Source organism: Papaver somniferum, chromosome 11 (assembly GCF_003573695.1).
Source record: "Papaver somniferum cultivar HN1 chromosome 11, ASM357369v1, whole genome shotgun sequence".
Lineage (NCBI taxonomy): Eukaryota > Viridiplantae > Streptophyta > Magnoliopsida > Ranunculales > Papaveraceae > Papaver > Papaver somniferum.
The window spans coordinates 13,906,688-13,914,530 of NC_039368.1; positions in this window are offsets into that span (position 1 = coordinate 13,906,688).

Below are 7,843 nucleotides of genomic sequence, written 5' to 3' on the forward strand. Positions count from 1 at the left end.
TTATCACTTGAGAGTGTTTCAAACATCATAAGAGAGAAATATTGAACTTACTGATATTTTTACGCAGGGTAGGTTAGTAAACCAGTTTGCAAACCATAGATATCTAAGTTTAAGAAATATGGAAAGGTTGGCGAACCAGTTCGCAAACCACAAGTTCAGTTGGGTACAGTTCACGAACCCGGTTGGCAAACCGTGGTGAACTGAATTTTCAAAGTTGGAATAATAGGCTAGCAATAGGAGAACCCGGTTCACGAACCTTTGCAACTGATTTCGGGAGTCTTGTAGGGTTGGTGAACCCGATTCACAAACCGTTGCATCCTGAATCGTGAACAAGCTATGCGGATGGAAAATCGTATACTTTAGTAAATGCTCAAAGACTTATTTTCATAATATGTTTAGCATTACTAGAAAACTATTAAACACTTTTAAGACTTCATTGGTCACTTAAACACTTATGTGTGCGCATCATGATTAAAATATTAAGTGTTTAAATGAATATCAAATTGGTTTTAGTTCTTTGGCTAACTTGCCAAACCGAATGGTCATTATACACGGTTCTGTAACCGGACCTAAGTGTATATTCTTATATTGTATTTTCCAATAATAGAGTCTGCCTGATTCTCAAGTTATCTTAGATTGAATTCTAAGCAACCCCTGGTCTGAGAAAAACTATAGATAGAGATACTCTTTCAACTAGGAAAATCAATCTTTGACACTTTATGTCCCAGTTGACTCTAGAGTCGTCCTCTGGGAAACATAATTAGGTCTAGGACTAAAATACTTTTCTTTGGGAGTTCGTGAATCCAGGTCCGATTATATTTACCTTGATAGTTCGTGAATCTTGATCTTGCTTTTCTATTATCGAGGTTCTCGTAATCACTTTCAGGCAAGATAGATAGAAATCGCAAAGTTCTCTTCGTCTCAGGATTTGTGATTCCTCAAGATAGATATCTGAAAATTAATCTTAGTTGATTTTTTTAAAAATTATTATTAAGAGGTGGTTAAGAATCTAGGAAGCTCTTCAGAAGTCGTAAGATCCATATTTCTGAGCTTTTCTAACTTTGTCTATTGCAAACATATTTTCAAACCTTGATCTTTGATCTAAACGGACATCAAATATGCTTATATGTTAGAGGAAGATTGGTATCAAAATTCTTCACTCTTATGTTGTAAAGGACATCATCTAAGGGAATCAAGTACGTAAACCCCTGCGAGGCTCAAGAGACATAGGGAGCGCGACTGTAACTGAATCACTTGGAAGGTGGATTTGGTCTCAACTACATTCCATCCCGAAATATGATAGCATGATAGTTTATGTAGGGGATTTTTGTTGTTCAAATCTGGATGAGTTGTTAGGATTTTTCTGCTATTGCAGTTTCCAAGTTAACAAAATTTCCGGTGTGTTGTGTTTTTCTTTTTGTGAATTATATTGTTTATCTTTATAATTGGATTTGCTCAAGTTTGTATGTATCCATTGTGAGAAGATACGTCCTCTTAATTTAATCGATCACGAGTTTGTTCCTTGTGGAATTCCGATTGGATTATTTGGATACGATTAGATTGATCTTGGATATTGATTTTTGGATCGTCCAAGTACTCTGCTTCACAATCAGGTTCATGGACCCTGTGTATATACACATGCTGATTGAGTAGAGGTTGAGATATAAAATCTATACGCATATTGTAAAGGTTCATTCAGTTGGTCTACTTGATATTGTATTAAGTTTTGTCTACATAGGTTGTCAAACGAAAAAGTTGGGTGTATTTGGTATCCCCTGCATTTTCAGTTAAGCATGTGGTTAACTCATCCGCCTATTACCACATGAATTGTTTCTTGCTCCCATAAAAAATCCTTAAGAGAATAAATCAACCTCAAAGGAATTTCTGGTTGGGAAAGAATGCTCGTAGAGCCATTTATATGAAAAACGAGACGACATTTGCACCCATAAAATGAATGGTGGTCTAGGGTTTAGAAACCTGAAAAGGTTTAATATTGATTTACTTGCAAAACTGCTTGGAACTTAGTTCATTCTCTTGGTTCCCTTTCTTAAATGCTAATACTTTAAGAATTATAATCTTATGCACTATATGTTTAACCTTAGGATTTCTCCTAGGTTTGGAGAAGCATTAGTTTAGGTCTTGATTTCATTATTCAAAATTCTTTTTGGGAAGTAAGTAACGGTAGTAGTGTTAGTGCTTTCTATGATAATTGGATCAGAGATATCTCTCATCTTAATTGCAAAGTATACACTAATCCTAATATCCCAGTTGCTCATTTCACCAATCAATATTCTAGAACCTATAAATTAGATTTAGTCCAATCATTCTTCTCCCTTGACAGTTGCAACAAAATCTGGCCCAAACCAAATATGGTATTTTTTTCTGCAAAATCTGCTTACACTTCGTTAGCTGTTGCGCCTTCTGAAAAAACGGGGATCTCACAACCACACCCAATATTTCGTTCGACAATCTATATGGACTAACTCCAATATAATTCCAAGAGAATCAACTAGATAGTCAGACTCAATCAAGGAAATATATCCAAGAGTTATATCTCAGTTTCTCAATGTAATCAGCAAATCAAACAGAAGGAATCTGTGAGCCTGATTATTATGAGAAACAACTACCAATTTTCAAGTGTGAATCAATTTCAATCAACAACCAAAGGTTGAATTTACAAATTGATTGAACTACGCACAACCTGTGATATTTCAATTATATAAACAAATATAATGCGGAGAAGAAATAACACAGACACCAGAAATTTTGTTAACGAGGAAACCGCAAATGCAGAAAAACCCTGAGACCTAGTCCAGATTTGAACACCACATTGTATTAAGCCGCTACAGACTCCAGCATACTACAAGTTAACTTCGGACTGGAATATAGTTCATCCAAAACCAATCTCACACTGATTAAGGTACAGTCGCGTTTCTTAGGCCTCTGAATCCCAATAGGACTATACGCACTTGATTCCCTTGGCTGATCTCACCCACAACTAAGAGTTGCTGTGATCCAAAGTCGAAGACTTGATAAACAAACCTCTCTCCCACATAAAAGTCTATTCTGATAGATAAATATGTCTCCCACAGAAATACTTACGAAGTTTTGTTCCGTCTTTTGATAAATCAAGGTGAACATGAAGCAATTGATAATCTGGTCTTATATTCCCGAAGAACAGCCTAGAAACATAAATCACCTCACAATAACTAACTATATGGTAGTAGAACAAGTTATTTTGGATTCACAAAGAATGAGACGAATAGCTTTGTGATTAATTTTTATATCTTACCTATCAGAGATAAATCTCGAGAAAATCTTAGAGAAGATAGTACTCAATATGACAGAACAAGTAAGATCAGAACAAGCAACTACAGATAAAGTAGTTGGGTCTGGATTTAGAAGCCCAATGAAGTATGTAAGTCGTTAACCTCTAATGGTTTTAGGAAAAACCTAGGTTAAAGGATAATCGACTCTAGTTTCAACTAGTATCATACAAGAGGTGTGGGGATTAGGTTTTCCAGTTGCTAGAGTTCTCCCTTATATAGGCTTCAATTCAGGGTTTGATAGCAGCTTTGAAGCAAAGCAATCAATATTCACCGTTAGATGAAAACTGATTTAAGATTTAAGCTAACTTTGCTTAAAACCAAAGCAATATATTTCCACCGTTAGATGGTCTTAGCTTGTTACACACAAATGAAATATACCTTCATTTAGATATGGGTAATCGTACCTAAACGTGTATATTGAGTTGGCTCAATAACAGTTAACCGAAGTTAGCCATATGAACACTTTTCTATTAACCACATTCATCTTAACACTTCTAGATCAAATGATAATCATATGAATCTAATTGTGTTACTCATAGGGTTGTTCAATTGTTTATATTCTTATAGAAGTATACAAGACACAATTTAAGCAAAATCAGATTGATTCAAAAGAATCAGTTCATGAACATTTAGCCACGATTTGAAAAGATTGCATTCCTTAATTTATAAATGTATTTGTTCATGATTATGAAATCATACTTAACCGATTTCAGAACTTAAACCAACTCAGTTTGCAAACGGGTGCGCAAACTAGAGTTCTAGACTTTGATCTTTTCTGACAGTTCGCAAATGGGTACGCATACTGTCGTTCCAGATCGAACTCAGGTGAAACAGTTTGCAAACGGGTACGCAAACTTGGTTCCCAGACTTTAACAGTTAAAACTGTTCGCATACGGGTATGCAATATTGGTTCCCGGACCTGAATCATTCTTACAAAAGTTTGCATACGGGTATGCAAACTGTGTTATGTCCAGACAATGGTTAATTGTTCTAAACTCCAATTTCAATCATTAAAACATCCTTAGAAGACGACAATAGTTGTTTACACAAACTATTAGATTATAAGTAATTTTCAAGTGATCGAATAGTCAATACGAAACATTTCGAGTCTACATCAAATGACTGTCTCACACAAATCATGTAAGATGTTACAAGGCGATTTTCACATGATCATATTTTGACTCATTATTTAGTCTCCAACAAATAAATTGTTTCCAACTAAACTCGTCAAGTATAATGATGAACATAGTTAAAGCAAAAATCTTTCCAACACATATTTCGAGAAAGATATAATCGAGTTAAACTCAGCTCGAAATATCAAATGTGTATAATGTGAAAGTATAAATAGCTATATGACTTAGTCTCAATAGGAGATAGAATAGAATAGACTTCTGAGTGATAGATGAGTTAAAGTATCCACATACCTTTTGTTGATGAAGTTCCTCCAAGCTCCCCTAAATATATTTTCGTCTTCAATCGATGAACGTCGTGAAGTCTAAAGCTCAACTACACATTCTATCCTAATCCGAGACATAGCTATAAGTATATTAGAAATCAAGACTTATAGTTTTGACACCTAAACTTGACAAACAAGCTTGAGATAGAAATGCTTGCGAGTTCGACCGAGCAGTACTCTAATACCTTCTGTTAGATCAAACTCTAATAACCATTTCCCTGCGTATAAACAATTATGGTCTGCTTCATTCCTTCTTACAGATCAACTTTTTTTTGGAAATATGCCAAATATATTCTTCCACTAAGTGCAATCCTTACAGATTCAACCATAATCGGAATACTAGTTGTGCCATGTGTACTGATAACTGTCATGAGTCTTCTGAACACATAATTCTCGATTGATTTCTTAATGATGTTTTGTCTATAATCCCTCACGGTCACTTAGTCCTCCAAGTTAGCATAAAGGAACTCATATTTAATGGATAATTCATGAATAATTCATCATGTAAGTTCTGGTTCAAGTAAAAGAATACCATGTGAGAATCAATATGACACAACAAATACTTAGTGTTTCTAAATTAGGCATTACCAAAACATGCTTTCCATTTACTACACGAACTGTACAATACTTAGTAAACTTCTTGAATAAAACATAAGAATTACCAAAACATAACTTTATATACTCGTGGTATAAACACAACTACAAATATTACTATGAAGAGGATAGACTAAAACAAACTAGTCCTAGTAGTACAGGGCTTAATCTCTCAAAGAGAAGAATAAGCCACAAATCCACCACTAGGACTATTATCATTAAATAGTCAATCTGAAAGTCCACCGCTAGTAAAATCAAAACCCAAAATAGAATCTAAACTAACATAAAATCAAACCCAAATCAGAAAACTAGATAAAGAAGAGGACCGTACCTGATTAGCAATAACAGCTGCAGTAACTCCTTATGAAATCTCATATTGGATCTTCCACCTGCAGAAATATCATAAGAAAAAACATGAGCAAATATAAATACTCACATGAGCAAGTATATCAAGAGAACATGCAAATCATTTTCAACTTGAAGGATATAAAGAGTGCAGAATTCTGAGACAGCTAAGATACTTGCAATCTAAAGGGTTGTTGGACACCCTTTTAAAGTCGATTTCAGATAAAATAGTAACTACTTAGACTCATAATATGAATTCATAGCAAACTGAATCCCTGCACACATAAATAAATATAGTTGCATAGAAGGATTCACCAACCAAAACCACACCAAACCAGTATCCATTCACAAGTTCCAGCCTTTTACTAGTACTGCGCACATGATTTACCCCCAACATACATTTTTCATCTTACGATTGGCATATAGAGACCAAAGCAACTACTGAAAAGAGTTAAAGCTACAATTAGTTGTCAGCGCAAATCTTTCAGCTTAAATAAAACTTAACATCAAGTTTGCTTTTAGATGACTGTCACTAAGAAAAATTCACATCTCTCATCAAAGCTGACATGATATATACTGACCACAAACTCAAACAAAGAACTGACATGATATATACTAACCACACACTCAAACAAAGAATAAGAGATATAAACTTTGTTTCACAACTTGATCTAAGGGCTCTGTTCTACACTAACTGGGAGGAATAGGATAAAAAAAACATCAACCAACATAAAAACGAAACCTTAACTATCAATCTACTAACATAGACAAACAAAATACATCATCAATAGATTTGAACAAAATACAAATTACCACATCAGTCTACCAAAAATACACAAATAAAATACATCACTAATCAATTTAAACAAAATACATAAAATCCTAAGTATCAATCTACCAAAATACACAAAAAAATACATCACTAATCAATTTGAACAAAAAGATACAAAACCCTGACTATCAAACCCAATCTACCAAACCCTAATTATCAAACCCTAACAAAAAAAACATCAGTCAATTTAAACCCTAAATTGCAAGCCCTAATCGTCATTTATACCTAGCTTCTTCTGGTTTCAATGGCAGGAAAGATTCAATGACGGGAGAGTTTTTTTCTTCAGATTGGAGAAAGAGAGTGAGAGAGAGGATGAGTGGTTGAAATGAATCTAGTAGGGATATTTTCTCTAAGGATAAGAGGAGTGTTCACACGTGAAATTCGCATGCTCGGGAAAAAAAATGTCCGTAGGTATTTTTTTTGTCACACAGGTATTTAGCGCGCCTAAAATAAAAACAGTTGTGAATAAAAACTGAGACATAGTAGTTGCGAAATTAGCAACAACAACTGGCTGTTGCGTATTTTTAGCAACAGAAATTCGTAACAATTACATTTTTGTTGCGAATATGAGTTGCTAGAACCCATATTTGGTGTAGTTGTCTCCAACGATGTATTTTATGCACTATTACTACTTAAGTTTATGGAAGGAATGATTCTGCAAAGTACTTCAGGATAAAAATCTAAATCCCATCAACGTTGCCAGATAAGTCATGAACCTTTGCAATGAAACTGCCGTGTCACTAATTTCTAACAAATCATACTTGTAGTCTTCTATGCATGTTATTGCGGAACCACTTACTTATCTGATGAGTGTACTATTATTTTATTGTGATGCCTCTTTTGATACTGACTCTCACAAATTTAGCATTGAAATTTTTTGTTATGATCTGACAGGTAACTATAGAGGATGCATAATAGTGCATGGTACACTGGTAGTAAAAAAGAGGTTAAAAGTCTTGTTATATTTGAAGCTTTACAGTAGAGTAATACCATAGGTCTAGATTGCATCTACATCAGAACCGACTCAAAAAATGTTATTTCCTTTTTGAATAAAATAGTAATCCAGTTAGCTGGTCTGCAAGTTTAGATCTACATGATCGCTTAGTGTTAGCAAATAATTCTTTGTTTTTCTAAATTTGAATACATTAGTAGAGACTTTAATTCAAAAGCTGATAAATTAAGCATTTAAATATAGTAAAAGTCTGAATGTAACTGGTGTTTGAGAAGTCAATGAACCTCACTTATTATACTACATCTTGTAGTCCTTGTCTTCAATATCTTTGTATT